The sequence below is a fragment of the Pezoporus flaviventris genome, unplaced genomic scaffold (genome assembly GCF_033815535.1).
Source record: "Pezoporus flaviventris isolate CSIRO_AGI_PZ_B2104156 unplaced genomic scaffold, CSIRO_AGI_Pfla_v1 ptg000035l, whole genome shotgun sequence".
Taxonomy (NCBI): Eukaryota; Metazoa; Chordata; class Aves; order Psittaciformes; family Psittacidae; genus Pezoporus; species Pezoporus flaviventris.
This window is the reverse complement of record NW_026892583.1, coordinates 3,016,240-3,033,120: the sequence shown is the minus strand read 5'-3', so window position 1 is coordinate 3,033,120 and position 16,881 is coordinate 3,016,240. Positions and strand designations below refer to the sequence as shown.

At 41.4% G+C, this 16,881-nt stretch overlaps 1 protein-coding gene across 3 annotated transcripts in view; it reads right to left on the bottom strand.

Moving 5' to 3' along the window:
- Positions 1–16,809, bottom strand: part of CELF1 (CUGBP Elav-like family member 1) — a 66,154-nt gene extending 49,345 nt beyond the window's left edge. The window contains exon 1 of one of the 3 annotated variants that reach the window (XM_061462178.1): positions 16,659–16,809. The gene's annotated coding sequence lies outside the window, so the exon portion shown is untranslated. Of the gene's footprint in view, positions 1–4,171; positions 4,259–16,658 lie in introns of those variants that run through there. The other 2 variants (XM_061462176.1, XM_061462179.1) reach the window with 2 other exon arrangements.
- Between the last annotated feature and the right edge of the window lie 72 nt (positions 16,810–16,881).

Sequence of the window (16,881 nt, the reverse complement as noted above, 5' to 3'; positions counted from 1 at the left end):
CATGGCAGGGTGATTGGAACTAGATGATCTTAAGGTGCTTTCCGACCCTAACTATTCTATGATATGATTCTACACTTCAATAAAGTATTATACCCTCTAAAGGAACATGGAATCCTAAACACAACAACAGATTTTTTTTTCTTACAATGCTTAATAAGAGCAAGAAAAAAATTCAATCCATGAATCCTGAGAAAAATAACTCCATTATCTGAAATATGAATTTTTAAAGTTATGGATTCCTCTTCTCCAGAATATTAGTTAGTGCAAACTGCCTACTGGCCAGGGAACACTTTACAAGCTTATTTTTTCCTTTTCACAATAGCACTCTGGATTAAGAAAATCCTAGTAGGGATTGAAACAAACATGTAACCTGAGGACACCTCCTTCCACCTCACCCACATTCCTTTGCCTTTTTGAAGTTTAATTAAAGAATATTTGTTTATGGCCAAAAAATGGTCTCAGATTCCTGCTAACAGACCTGGCTTCAAAACAATATGTAACACAAAATTGTTGTTTTCTTCCTTTTAACCCCCATCTTTGTCAGGTATTTTAGCCCTGTGGAAGTTGTCACAAATGCCAAGTTGTATTTCTTTGATAATCAGCTTTCAGAAAAAGCTGATCTTGTAAATGCTTAGGAATATACTGGTAAACAACTTCTTAACACTAAAAAGAATATGCCCTTTGCACATGTAACTATGGAACACTCTAGAGAATTAATTCAAAAACTTCAAAGGAACCAAAAGTACAGCTCACATAGCCAGAGGAACATATAACTCTTGGATACCTTTGGCAAAAAATATACACCTCACTGAATCAAAGGCAAAATCCAGGACAATAAAAACTTTAAAATGCAAGCAGCAAATCTGACAACCACCTGTAGAAAGCCTGGGAGAATGCTTTTAAATCATAAATGTTTCTCAAAACAAAACCGGTTTAGCATAGTTCATTTAATTGCATGCAGAACATAAATACACCAAATACTTTATCTAAGTATACATCAGACAAACCTGTCCCAAAGGCCAAAAGCCTGAAATCTGTATTTCTTCTGAGAAGAAACCAGGACTTGGATACCTCAGACAAAGGTATAGATAACTGGCATGCTGCTAGCAATGTGTGTAGCATAGAATCATAGAATAGTTAGGGTTGGAAAGGACCTTAAGATTATCTAGTTCCAACCCCCTGCCACAGGCAGGGATGCCTCACACTAGACCATGTCACCCAAGGCTCTGTCCAACCTGGCCTTGAACACTGCCAGGGATGGAGCATATACCACTTCTTTGGGCAACCAGTGCCAATGCCTCACCACCCTCACAGTAAAGAACTTCTTCCTTACATCTAACCTGAACTCCCCGTTTAAGTTTAAACCCATCACCCCTTGTCTTATCGCTACAGTCCGTGACGAAGAGTCCCTCTCCAGCATCCTTACAGGCCCCCTTCAGATACCGGAAGGCTGCTATGAGGTCTTCATACAGCTTCTCTTCTTGCAGGCTGAACAGCCTGAACTTTCTTGAACAGCCCAAACTTTCTCAGCCTGTCTTCATACAAGAGGTCTTCCAGTCCTCCAACGTGAATTTCTCCAAACAGCAGATTCACCCCACTCCAACATTAGATGCTGACACTGAACTTTTTCATAGGTGCATGAGTGTAGGTTCTTAGTGGGAACAGCAAAACAATTTACAAGTGTGAACTGGAACATCTCATCACAGCATCTGCAAAGAAAATCCTTCCTGAAGTTGCCCGCAACTAAAATACTGCATTTGAATACAGATGTCACTTCCAGCTGCTTCTGTACAGAGTTGGGAGGAGCTATGACACCACCCAACAATTTTATGTAGAAAAACAAAGGTTTACCATGTAGATTTAACACTTAGACCTAACAGATCTAAGAGGGATAAAATACACTCTCACTGATGAGCAAACAGTTGTAACTTCTGGTATGCAGTATAATATAAATAGAAGTGCAGCTGGTAATGAAGGCAAGTGCCTCTAGCCACTAAGTACTTGACGATGGATATGAGCCCTATAAATCCAGCCTCACCAGCACCCAGGACCATCTGTAAGAGAACACTGGATCATTTAATGGATTCTGATCAATGAAATTACTGCCGTAGTCAGCACTTGTCTAGATCAGTTAGTTCTGATTTCTCATTACACTTTCCAGGAATTCATGTTTGTGGGATGTCAAGATTACCACTGACAATTAAGGAGGCTAACAGATAAAACAGACCACATAGCTCTCAACCTCAGATATATCCTGGCATCAACAGTCTCTCACATAAATCAACATTCGGTCCGGACTCACTGAGGATTTACATAGTTTAATTTAAAGTACCACTATGGCCAATAATAAAAAGCTGGAAATATAAAAGGAACTATTTCTGTGGAAGAATCAGTAAAAGGGAGGTAAGAGTGCATCAGAGAGTGAAGGAGGAAGTGCACTACAAAAGTCAGATTTCAACTACAGAAGCCTGTACAAATCAGATACGTTTCAATTACTGTAGGAGCTCAGGCCACAACCCACAAAAACTACGTCAATTTCTGCTAAATGCTACTTACGAGACAGCAAGACAAAAAGGAACTCCTTTAGTGCCAAAAACTTACCAAGGAAGCAGCCATACTTCCTTATCTAAGAAATATGCTGCTTCTACTGCAATGTTTGCATCACCCAAACTTCTCTCAGCACCAGAAGCTACTCACTCAATGCAAGGCAACAGCTCCCAGTCACTGCAACTGCTCACTTCACTTGCACAGAGCTTTCAAATAGTGTTTTCCTCAGTGCTGCCAGCACAAGCACTGATGTGCATACGTATTAGCAGACAATCTGTACAGTTAATAAGTAGATTGGTTGAATTTCAACAGCATGTTCAACTATCAGAATGTAAGTTTGTTCAACTTAAGACATAGTAAGAACAGAATGAACAGATGAGATGCACATTTTGGGACCACTGCAGATTAAGACAGTAACAAGAGAGGAAAACATTGTAAACGCCATGCTACAACTTACTGTAACCAGGATATCATAAAATACTTCAGATTTGGGATGCAGACCATATCTGCAATGTCTCTTCCATGCCCCGTCAGTAATTACACCTTAAAGATTCCCAAGATCCATTATTAGTCTTATAACCCACAATGGAAGTGTCAAGAGACACACACTATGAGAATGCAAAACAATCCTATGGTCTACTATCAAAAACATGAGACCGGAGCTTAGAAGCCATCAGTTCTCTTACTAACTATGGGACTGAATACTGTTGGACAAGTCACCTGATGGTCCTAAGAGGTTTTGGTTTTACAGTCTTATCATTCATTTTCTTTATGAAAAGGTGTTTTGAGAACTAGTGACCGAAAGAGCCAGAATATAATCACGTTATTACAGCTGCATCTCAGCTGAAAGCCTAATAAAAAAACGTCATTAAAAGTTTCCACAAAGCATTTGGCTGTTAATGACAAATTATGGCGTCAAGGGACTCTCAAAAGACCTCAAGAGTTGCAAATATAGAAGGTAGATACCAACACAACATTTCATGTTTTGTTTTATGGATACTGTAAACGCCACAGGAAGACCTATCAAATGTAGCACAGAGGTTTTTGTCTTCTTTTTGGGAAAGAGATTGAGGTGTAGAGAACAAAAACAATACCCTCAGCTTAACCACTAAGCTTAGTTCTAGAAGCAACAACACTACTTGAACTTTAACAACCTCATTCATCACACCCACAAGGTTCAAACACTAACACTTTCACTTACCCATCATTAAAGGCAGGGTAAAAAAATGTCAATGGGAAAATCATTCCTGTGCAGACAGTTTGCACAGTGTTACAGTAAGTCTTCTTTATGATATCAAGGTACTTCTTTCTTTTCACTGTGCAAAAGAGAGTAAAATCAAATCCAAAAGGAGAACGATGTCTCCTCACAAAGATCCTCAAGTGCAATTGCTATTCTGTACTATTACACCTAAAATACCAGAAGTGGATACAGCGCATATGATAATTTCCAGCATCTACTGCCAGTGTCAGAGGGAACATCATTTTGAGGTGTCCCAATTTTGAAAGATCAGAATCAAACTGGACACAAAATCCTGAGTAGGTTTGAAAACCCATATTTTCAAAATGTTTAAGTATAAACATTTGTAGTTTATTTCAGAAGCACAACTAAGAAAGACTGATTTACCTTCAGCTTGTACATGCCTCTTGCTTGGCTTATATTAGGCAAATACTTGCCATGAACTCTACCATGCAGAGTCTGCCATTGCCACGCCTGCAAACCAAAGAGTAAAAAAATATGCTCAATTACTTTTATTTGAGGGTTTTTTTTTTTGTAATAGGCACACGGACAAATTCTTTGCAGAAGTAAATGGATACAAGCTTCAAATTACACTCATTTACTTCTGCAAAGAACTGGAGTCAATGCCCTGTTTTAAGGGATGAATATTGATTCAAATCACTTCCAACAGCAAATAACTTTCATTAATGCTTCAAGAGATTTAATATTGGGTGTGTAGAGCTGAAGCTTTAAAAAATATTCTGTGCTATTTTTTTCTTCAAACACTGGCATTGCTGTGGGAATGTTCACTTAGAAATGTCCTGACTTTTGTTCAAAAACCCAAATGAAAGAAAAATCTAACCATTTCACTGCAAAGCAGTTCTTCCTAAGCTTCTGCTCCAGCTCTCTGAAGGTTTCTCATTTGTCACCATTTGCAGCATCATTTAATATATACTTTAGTTTATTTTCCAGTATTTACCCCCTCTAATATCTTTGTGTAGAATCTGAGTCATACAAACCACTGTAAATAATGTAGAAAAACCCAGAAAATATGATCTGCATTACTTTACAAGCTTATACCTACTGAAAACACACCAATGCCTAAACACAGTGAGCATCTTGAAGCATCATTTCTGCCTCAATACCATTCACAAATGCAATGCCACCCTTACCATGAACTTTTCTCTGTCTGAAGAAGCTTAACTATTTCCTAGTCAGAAACATCTAAAGATGACTATCAGAATGTCTTCCCTATTGCTACCAGCAGCCTTTTACTCCACAAACTACCCTCATGGCCCATTCCGAGACACTGAGACACCCTCTCCAGGCTGCCTGCCTGTAGTGATTAATGCTCACCGACTAGTGCCAGACTCAGCTTTGCTTACTCCTCTCTCTTCCCAAAGCCTCAGAAACCCTCACTGCTGTACAAGGCTGGATCAGTCACCTGATCTTAAACTTTAGCTGGGTGGAGGGAGAAGGGGGTGGGAAGGATCAGGAGTGTCAGTACACTTTGCCAAGAACTAGAGGCTCAGTATTTGCTTATAGTTTTATGCATGTATTTTCAGACGTTCTTCACTTACACACTTCTCCATCAGTTCTTTCCATTCACTGTTCCTGGAAGGCACAGTGTGACATCAGCTGCTTTCCACTGCTAGCAAGAGAAGACTCCAGAAACTTTATGACCAAAACAAGTACTATAAATACAGTTTTGGCTGCATGAGGGCTGAAAATAGACAAAATCCTCTAGTGTATCTTGCTGGAGTCCCAGGGTTTCTATACCTCTTACCTAGATTCTGGAGATACCTTACACTTCCTGAATCAAAACCTCACATTAACTGTCTAGGTAGCACATTATCTTCTTTCTGCCTCACACCAGAAAAGTTCACCAATTTCTTTCCAAACAAACAGCAGGCTTCTCTGTACAGCAGCATCCAACACAGCATGTATCAAATACCACATTCATAAAGAAATGTTATGACAACATTCAGTACCTCCCTAAGAAGCAAATAATAGGTGCCACAACAGGTAACACATGCAAACAATTCTTACTTAATTTTTTGGGAGCTGTATTACTAGAGGGGACTGGCTATAAGGTCTCCATAAAGATTAGATAGAAATGCGGTAGAAATAAAATGGAATAGATCAAGACATTTCTAGTATAGATCCAGTTTAAGCCAATGTTCTTGCCTAAGGAACAGAACACAACTCTTTTCATCACCAGCTATCCATTCCCACCTCTGTGTAACAAGCCTGAGAGAGGAAATGATCCAGGTTGGATCTAGCCTACCAACAACAGGAAAATAATAGTTTTAACCCAGACATGCTCCCCGATTAAATTCACTGCACAACCACACAAATGCTCTTGGCAGTGTAAAGGAAAGGGGAAACACATGGAAGATGGAACAAATCTCTTTCAGAGCCATACTGGCACATGCTCATTCAAATTACTCATGAAAAAACATAGTAAGATTTAGGTGCTGAATTTCACATCATTAATTCTCTGCTTAATCCTTTTTAAAGGCCTCAAATTATACATAAGGCTTCCACTACTTCTGTTTGGAAAACACTATACTTGTAAGAAACATATAACTGTAAAGGTGATAGATGCATAAGTTTACCTAACTTCAAATGACACTGCACTCAATTCCAAATACCCATCATCTTGCCACACCTAACCTAACTTAATTTTCCACTGCATGATTATGACATCAAAAAAAGGAATGCTTCTCGTAAAGAATAAAGCAGTAAGGTAAGAATAAAACAAAAAATTATCCCTTCCTGTGGGATTTCAGTACCTTCAAAGAATGTCAGACAAAAGTTAATTTCTCACTTGCCTCCAACACGGATGAAACCTTTCCTGCAAACAGGGTAACAACACAGCCAATCCTTACAAAATTAAAGATTTAAAACCCCTAGTGCCATTCTACAGCCTGGCTTTATCTGTCATCTGCTCCATGCACTTCGTGAAAATATCTCCTTAGTGTTCTACCCATTTATCATGACATCTTTCACAGAATGAACAAACTATTTTCTAAACATGCAATAGTTTACATATAAGAGGCCTTTGACATTGCCTAATCATATTCCTGCCACAGTCCTGGTACTGTAAACTCAGAAACAGTTTAGATTATATTTTTGTCACTTTGCTCTGGCTAGTATTAAGTGAGAGGATGTCAGCTGGAGAGTCAGGAAGTGGAATAGTGGGAAGAAAGGCAGGTAGAGGCTTTAAGAGGATGTGAAAAATCGGGAAACGCATCAGGGCACTGAAGACAAAAATCTTAAGACCTCAGAAAACTGCATATTCACAATGAATTCCATAGGTTTTCCAGATGAAGGACAGCTACCACAGCATGTCCCCATTAAACCAAGAATGATCAGAAAACAGGCATACAACAAAGTTGCTTGAGTTCAAGCAGCTCAAGAATAGGATGACCCTCTGTTCACACACCCATCACAGTTCCCTGCCTGGAGACACAGTGCAATATGGACACTGCCAGCAGCTGAAATGCCCCAATTTGCCTCCAAAACTTGCTTCTTCCAAATTCAAGATACACAGCTTTCTTGGGAGGAAAGACACTGAAGACACTGCAGTGGTACGAAAGAAACACTGAGTTTATGGAACGTGGTCCTCAAGAATGATTTTAGCAAAATGCTGCCTTCTGGTTCTGTTTCACAAGTGAAATCATGTTTTCCTCATTCAAATTTCAAAAACAAAAAGTGAGATGCCTATTTGCTTAGATATTCAAAAGGGAGCAGAATTTGTAAATGGACAGCATCATCTGAAAGACAGAAAAAGTACCCTATAACCTATTTCCCTTTTCCTCCCTCTCATCAAATGTATTGCCAATGCTAATGGTGGATAGTTGCTGCCGCTATTTAGAGCGCCTTTCTACTACTCAAAGAACATCAGATCAACAGTTAACTACAGTGTCAGCTGCTAACAGACTTCCTGCACTGTTTATCCAGCTGATCTATTACTTAAGAAAAGCAATTGTGAGTAGTCATCCCAATGTGTGCAGAGCTTTAACACAAAGTTTATGCAAATGACCAGCCAGGGAAGTCTGTTACAGTATCCAGCTCTCCCTAACAAGGCATTTCCTACAACCACATCTCTCAACACTAGCTTCTTATTCCAAACAAGGCTGGCCAGGGTCTAGCTCCTTATTAATTCTCCCTGCCCATAACAAGCAAAGACAGCACTCAGTTCTTCCAGGACAGGATCTAGCTTTCATTAATCTTCACGGCAGACAGTAACAACAGACCTTTTATGGAAAGCTACTGGCTAATCACTCCCCAAAGCAGGCAGGGGCATTAAAATCCACATCCCAGCAGACAGCAGCTCTTCTGCAGGTTCAAACTGTATCTGAAGCCAATGCCACCCACTCCGTAACCTTCTCTGCAAGACAAATGCCTTCCTTCCTCCACTCCCAGGCTCTAAACTCCCAGCTTGGATGAACTTCATTTCACAAAAATAAGGAAAACATCCACAAATAGATCACCTTTCACTTGGAATGCCAGTCCTCCCCAGACACACAGACAGACATAACAACAGAAACTGCAAGCCCTGGCTCTCAGTTGTGCCCAGCCAATACAGCATGCACACAAGGCTGGCCACACTGCCTGGTTACCTAGTGTGCTGTGCTGTACAAATATAGAAAGCGGAACAACCGTTTCAGCAGAAGAGATTCTGCTCAGCTCTTAGAGGGAGGAGCAGGGAGCTGAACTGGCTGAACTGCTTTACCCATACATGGTCTCTGGAGGAGACCATTGCTAAGACAAGTTCCTTTACACATGCACCCTCTCATGCACTGTAACATTGTGCAGGAGAAGAATCAATGCGCAGACTTATAGGAGTAACTGTTTTGAAATAAGTTCCAAGTCCATTTTGCTTGAGCCCACCTTAGCAATGGGGGAACATCCAACACACTTCATCCAACAGAATCTGTGCAGCAACTCAGACACAAGATAAAAATCTCCCTTCCAGGGAATCCCCACATAGGATCATAGAATAGTTAGGGTTGGAAAGGACGTTAAGATCATCTAATTCCAAGCCCCCCACCATGGGCAGGGACAGCTCACACTAAACCATGCCATCCAAGGCTTTGTCCAACCTGGCCTTGAACACCGCCAGGGATGGAGCATTCACAGCTTCCTCTGGCAAGCCATTCCAGTGCCTCACCACCCTAACAGGAAAGAACTTCTTACTTAAATCCAATTTAAACTTCCTCTGTTTAAGTTTGAACCCCTTACCCCTTGTCCTATCACTACAGTCCGTAGTGAAGAGTCCACCCCCAGCATCCTTATAAGCCCCTTTCAGATACTGGAAGGCTGCTCTGAGGTCTCCATGCAGCCTTCTCTTCTCCAGGCTGAACAGCCCCAACTTTCTCAGCCTATCTTCATGCGGGAGGTGCTCCAGTCCCCAGATCATCCTTGTGGCCCTCCACCGGCATTTCCAGAACTACTGAACTGGCCAGATCTTCCTTGTTGCTTTTGGGGACACATCCACAGACTAAGCTCTTGGTTTGACCTTGCCTCTGGACCCAAATGGAATTAGAGCAAACTTTATAAACCCTTCTTCCTTTTTAAGTATTTTCCTAAACCAGCAAGAATGACCTTTCCAATTAGCTGATACAAACTATGATGGTGACCTGCTATATTCTGTCTGCTTTCTCAGTAATTCTTTTGTGTTTAAAAACTGGCAAAACTAAACCTTTTTCTACTGCTTGTTCTTAAAAAACAGGAGAAATCCACTTCTGTGCAGCATCCTATTCTCTTCCTTCCTTCCCTTCCCCTTTTTATGTTCTGGCACAGAAAGAGAGAATTGAAAGAAAACCCAAATCCCCAGGTATTCCAAGCGAAAAAGAAGGGAAAAGGCACACTCCCTGATTCTTTCTAGTACACACGTATGAAAGCCAGCAAACTGGAAAGCAGTTTCGTTCATATATAAAAGCCTAATTTTTCACGGGAGATTTATTTTACTATGTTCTGCTCCCTGCATCTTATACTTAGTGTATCTCACATTTATGTGGTGATATGAAACAATCTTACAGAAGCTACCAGAAAAGTTCTTTCAAACAAATAAGTGGAAGTTGTAACTTTCAGCTGTATCACGAATGTAGTAACCAATTCAGAACTCAGAGAAGTGCACTAGTCAGGTAGTTCTGTTAATGTGATTTGCAAGTACATATAAACATGCTGGTATTTTAACCAACAATCAATGTATGTTTCTTTCTTAATTTCTCATGACTTGAGATAATGGTTTAGGCTCCCTGCAAATTCTGAGCATACTCAGAATTAGCTGGATGCCAAGGCATATTCTGAATTATTTTCCTCACAAAACAGGATCAACAATGGCATCCTAGTCAGCTCCCCTGAAAGTAGTCATGAAATGCCTATTAAACTTAAGTCTTGAATGAAATAAAAAACACTTTAAAACCCCCAAAAGTTCCAAAGCAAATCCTACATCAGAGAAGCTTCCACACTGTGAAATACAGAGAACACCACCTAGAGCCAGTCTTTGACAGTGATCAAATTCTGGTGGCGAATCATAGAATGGTCTGGGCTGGAAATGACCTTAAAGCTCATGCAGTTCCAACCTCCTGCCACTTGCAGAGACAACTTCCACTAGACCAGGTTGCTCCAAGCTCCGTCCAACCTGGCCTTGAACACTGCCAAGGATGGAGCAGCCACAGCTTCTCTGGGCAACCTGTGCCAGTGTCTCACCACCCCCATGGTGAGGAATTTTTATAATATCTAATCTAAATCTATCATCTTTCTGCTTGAAGCCATTCCTCCTTGCCCTACATGTCCCTATATGTCCTTCTTAAAAGTACCTCTCCAGAATGCAATACAGGTACTTTACTCCATAAATATCAGAGTATTCTCACATATTTTTCTTAAGTCACCAAGCATATGATCAGATTTCCGAGCAGTCAAACCTACTTCAGGAAAGTAACTATACAACCCTTTTTTTCCCCAAAAAAAGATTTTGCATATTGATAATTTTCAATGGTAATAACATTTCTAACATCAAAAATGTGAAAGGAATATTTACTGCTTTGCTCATGAATTGTACTAGACATTGCACAGTCATAAATGACAAGACAGACAAAAAAAACCCCAGAAAAAATACAATTCTTCTCTGAGCTGACATGTCATCAAGATGTATGGGCTTTTTTTATTTAGTAGTTTAAATGAAAACCAGGAATTTTTGGAAGGTAAATAACAGGAAGGCACAGGTGAGTTTGCAACAAGATTTTGAGATGATGCTCTGCTTAGGAATCTAGGACTATAAACGAGAAAATTACTTTTACATTGTGTTGTGCCTATAGGAAACAGAAGCTAGATGTGACATTGAAAATATATTCTTCCCGAAAGACCTGTATTTCATTGCCCTCTGAAGAATCATTCATCAACGTTCTGTCTTTTAAGGTTTTGCAGAGATATTAAGATGCCTGGTGCTCATCCTGCAAATCTCTACACACAGTAAACTAAGGAAGATGCTATCATTTTTGTATGTAGACTTGGACATTGTCTGCCAAGTACTTCATTCAAACTATAGTCTTCATAAAAAAACAACTCTGCTTTGAAAAGACCAAACATGAATGTTCCTTTTCCAAAAGATTCTGAAGAATCTGTGGATAAAGTGTATATGTGGGAATATCTTTTGAACTGCATAGTTTGAGGCAAAAATAACAGAGAATATTCATGTATTCAGTGAAAACCTGAATTCTAAATGATAAGATGCTTGAAGAACGATAGTTTGACATGTGAAATACTGAAATCTAGTGGATAAGAACAACATTATTTTTGTGAAAGGTACAGTATGAAACAGCCTTTGGACAGAAGTGAAAGAAAGGATAATTACAATGGAAGGGGGAAAAAAAAAAGCCAAGGTCCTGAAAAACTCTAATTAATTTCAAGTAAAAAGAATGTAAGACATCACAGAACTTCACCTGAGTTCTTGTAAGAACTGGGAGAGCAGTCAGTTCTGAGAAAACACACAGCATGCAGCCATAAAAAACCAAAACTGTCTGCAAAGGAAAGCCTGACAGGTATCATACTGCCATGACACTGGATAGTCAGTGAACACTCATCCTTTTATCCACATGCTCATTCCAGGTCTCCTTGAGGTGTGCTGCTGAAAAGGACAAAGAACCCAAAGTGCCTGATCATTTGGCACGAATTTCGGCAGTATCTAAGCCAGTTATTCCAAGTTACATTTACAAGTAATTTAGTTAAACCAGTGTGAAAATCCCCCAGAGATATGATTTTAAGACCAGTTTATATAATCCTGGTTTTCCTCAAACTTCACCACTGCAATCCACATCATTAGATCAGTTATAAATCCACTCTAAATCAACAGACTCATTACCAAAACATGCAGTTTGTCAGTTTTCCACCAGTACCCTGCCTCTTAACAGAGCAGCCAATTAACCAGCATATCCTTCCTAAAAATGAAACAAAGAAACAGACCATGAGATACCAAGAACACTGAAGGACAATATGCATACAAGTGACAGAGAAGACAGCTTGTAGAGGATGATTCTATTTCTGGCATAAAGCTTTCACACATGTATACCTGTGTCACAAACTGTATCACCTAAACTGAAATTCTTCACTAATAGTTGAAGACCTCTAAAGACTTCTGTTCAGTTATCTAATTGCTCACTGTTCATCCCAAATTCAGTTAGCAACAATTCTCTTTTAAAATGCACAGAGCTAAGATGGCTGGAAGTTTTATGCTACTCAAGATGTCAGGAAGAAGACTTCCTCTACCTGGGATGATGACTGTGCTGTACTACATTACGGTCAAACAAATAAGCCTGCTCTGTTTATCACAGTTCAGACTTGTGAGCTATTCATCCCTACAGCAAAGCCTTTGCAGACTAATTTGCACTGCAGCTTTAAAGTAGTTTACATTTTCTCCCTTGCTCTATCCACATTTCCTGCTTTGACCTAATGCATATTTTAGCTTTACATACTTGAATGTCACATCAGGTACAAACAGGATGATACTCAGCTCACGTTTGGGAAATCTCTTGAAAATGTGAATGCTAAAGCACTTTCTTTTCAGTGTTAAACATAAAGTGTCTGGACAGGACAATCTAAAGTACGTGTAGACAGAAACAGCAGAAAAGGTGGTATCCTGCATTTTTTTTTCATGTAACACAAGGATCTCTAATGACAGGAGGAAGGACAATAAAACTACTGGTCACTTTTCTCCAATCATTATCATCTCTCTTGCCTCAAGAAATCTTGTTACAAGATCACAACTCAAGATATAGTGTTGTGATACTTTAGGAGAAATACCCATTAGAGGACCTAGATAAACTGAGAAAAGGTACAACTCCCGTTCTACTAAACCCTGACGTGTTTTGCCCTGCTTTCATACTGTTTTTCTTTTTTCCTGCCAAATAACTGATCAATGGATAAAAATTATACTTTCTTGCCTGAAGGCAGTTACCAAGGCAGTGAATAACTCTGCACATAGTCTTGAGGAATGATAAACTAAAGGACAAGAAGCAATACTTGAACATGCCTACACTGAAATAAAACATTTAAGACATTCATGGGAAGACTGATATATAAGAATGCAGAAATAGAAATCTGAGTCTGTTGGATGATTGATGCTGTGCAAAACTCACATTATAACTTGGAAAACTGGCTGCCTCATGGACATATGTGCTGAGCAACAGTATTTCAACAGCCAGAGCTCTGGGTTCTTTCTAGATACCAGAATTAGAGACTAATAATCAGAAAATCTCAAAACCAGGGAGAATGCATATCACTTCCCACCCTGCCTAAAGAAACATGAAAGAAAAAATTAGAGCAGCCCCTCTGATGCAACTTGTGGCAGGAGACCCAGAAGACAAACAGACGAAATAAAGAAGCACAGTAACTGATAACTGCATTTCAGAAAAAGCTGCAAGAAATAGTTAACATCCAACCTGCTCATAATAAAGTTTCTTAAGTTCAGTTGGACACCGGTTTAACTAAATGCAAGTCTAAATATTTAAGATTCGCATAAACATCTATTTTTTTATGAAATGCAACATAATATTTCAAAAGGAAATTCACACAGTATTATAAATATTTCTCTTATGTCCAAGTGCCATAATTTCTTGTGCCTTCAACATAAAAAGGGCATGGAGCTGTTGGAGCAAGTCTAGAGGAGGCCACGAGGATGATCAGGAGGCTGGAGCACCTACCGTATAAAGACAGGCTGAGAAAGGTGGGGCTGTTCAGCCTGGAGAAGAGAAGCTGTGTGGAGACCCCACAGCAGGTCCCCCTAAACATGGGAAGTTCAGGTTAGATATAAGGAAGAAGAATGATTCTATGAATTTAGAATCATAGTATAGTTAGGGTTGGAAAGGACCTTAAGATCATCACGTTCCAACCCCCCTGCCATGGGCAGGGACATCTCCCACTAAACCATGTCTATCAAGCCTCCATCCAGCCTGGTGTTGAAGACCGCCAGGAATGGAGCATTCACAACTTCCCTGGGCAACTCATTCCAGTGCCTCACTACCCTTAAAAATCTTCCACCTTATATCCAATCTAAACTTCCCCTGTTTAAGTTTTAAACTGTAACCTCTTGTCCTATCACTACAGTCCCTAATGAAGAGTCTCTCCCCAGCATCCTTATAGGCCCCCTTCAGATACTGGAGGGCTGCTAGGAGGTCTCCACGCAGCCTTCTCTTCTCCAGGCTGAACAGCCCCAACTTTCTCAGCCTGTCTTCATACAGGAGGTGCTCCAGTCCCCTGATCATCCTCGTGGCCTCCTCTGAAGTTGCTCCAACAGTTCCATGTCCTTTTTATGTTAAGGACACCAGAACTGTACACAATATTCCAAGTGAGGTCTCAAGAGAGCAGAGTAGAGGGGCAGGATCACCTCCTTTGACCTGCTGAATTAGTTTCATCTAGTGATTCTTCAAATGATGTAAAGGGTATTTGCAAGGAGTCTCATAAATTATGGATTTATTACTGATGAGATATAAAATTATTGCATATCTCTATGCATATTAACACAACTTTCTAAGCCTGCATCTGTTATTTTGTTTCATATTAAAAAAGCAGCAGATACGTAAGGGAAAGCACATAACTAAGGAGGAAGGATCCAGGATTTATTTTTCTCTAATGTAACGTCAGAAACTTTGAGAGGGAAAGGAAGAACACAGTGATGACTCAGAAGGGGTGAACGCACTCTACAAACAGCATATACTTTCCAAGAATAAATTTCAGCAATAATATTGAAAGTGAGCATATGCTGAAAGAGAACACTAATCATCTTCAAAAATAAAAATAATCCTTCATCTCATTGTATTTTTAAATTCCTATTTAGGAATTTTACTTGTATACACATCTGCACCTATGTCCCTGAGCAGATATAGTGAGATCTGTGCTCCTGCCCTTCGGACTTTTCATCTGCAGGATTGAAACTGAACACATTAAAGTTTGGAGTCAAGTTGCACCAACCTTCACATTTCCTATCTCAGTGTAAAGATGTAAGCAGAATTTTTAAGCATCTACCACAGCAGTAGTATTCCCACAAAGCTGCTCCTTAAAGGCTTAGGTCCAGACACAACTCTAGGAAGTACAGAATATCTCATGCAGAGCTGCCAACAACATAGCTGAGGGTAAGGAAAAAAAATCCGATGGGTTCATTATAGACATGCAATGCCAAGTCAGTACACCAAAATCTATCTCGTGAACTAATCTGAAGAAAAGGAATACAGAAGAAAGCAAATGGCACCAGGACATAATATATAACAACTATCACCAGTACAAAGACTGGAAGGACACGCAGAGAAATGAAATTAAGAATAAACAAATTTAAGATACTCAGAAAGTCCAAGCTCCTGCAAACCAGAAGCAAAACATACTTCAAAGATATAAATCCCCCCCCAATTTTTCTGACTCAGGTAAACTCCCCGTGAAACACACCTGAAGGCCGCGCTCAAGCAGGACATACAAGAAAGCTTCAACATTTGAAAAATGCTCCCTGACAACTTCTGGCAGAAGAGAATGCCTCTGTCTTAAGGGTGAAAACGGCTGGGCCACAATTCTTTAGGAATTTATAGGAATGAAGGTTTAACGCTTTATTATAATGCTGCCTCTCAACTACCTATTCATGAGCAGCCCTATAAAAAACTCATGCTGCTATCAACCTTCCCTGCTTCTTCACGTATTTATCATTCATTTTACGTTCTGTCTCTCCTGGTTTATATATTTTTTATTTTACTCCCGTGGGGTCCGTCACGCCTTCTCACGCTTGAGACTGCAAATCTTCACACTGTGCTGAACTTCAATTCCCCTGCTTGTGCTTCTCGCACGCCCGAATTGCCTCGCATGCCAGCAAACGTTTCACAAGTCCAAAAGACAGACCTCTTACGTGCCCCCAACAGCATGTAACCGCACTGGAGATTAAACCCCTGGCCGCTCCCCAGCGCCCGAACCACCCAGCTCGGCGGGCTAACAGCGGCCGTAGCCCGGGGGAGCCTCCCCCCTGCCCCAAGGCCCGCTAGGGCCCGCCGCAGCACCCGCGCCTCCCCCGCCCCAATGGCGACACCACCTCGGACTGCGCTCGTACCTGCAGCGCCCCCCGCCGCCGCAGCGCGCCCCGGCGGCGCCCGAGGCGCTGTCAGCGCTGGGATCAGATACAACCGGAGGCCTCCGGTTCCGGGCCCCGGAGGGGCGGCCACCACCCCACTCGGGGTGGCACACACAGGGCGGCAGCGCCCCGCCGGACCTCTGCCCCTCCGCGTCAGGGATAGGGGAGAGGCGAGCGGGCGGGACCGAGGCGCCTGCCGCAGAGGCTGCCGCTGCGGCCCGGCACGGGTGGCCTCACGGCGGGACTCCCGGGGAACGGGGTAAGAAGGAGAAGAGCCGTTACCTGCGCGATGGAATCGCAGTCTCCGCGGGCTCGGCTGGGCTCGGCTGAGCGCTGTCCCTGCCCGGCCCGGCCCGAGCTCCTCCTGGCGGCCGCCGCCCTCACCTGCCCCCGGGGATCCACTCGCGTCCCGCTCCGCTCCCTGCGCCGCCTCAGGCCGGCTCCGCAAGATGGCGGCGCTTCCGGGAGAGACCACAGCTGGATCGAGGTGGAGGGGTCGGAGTTG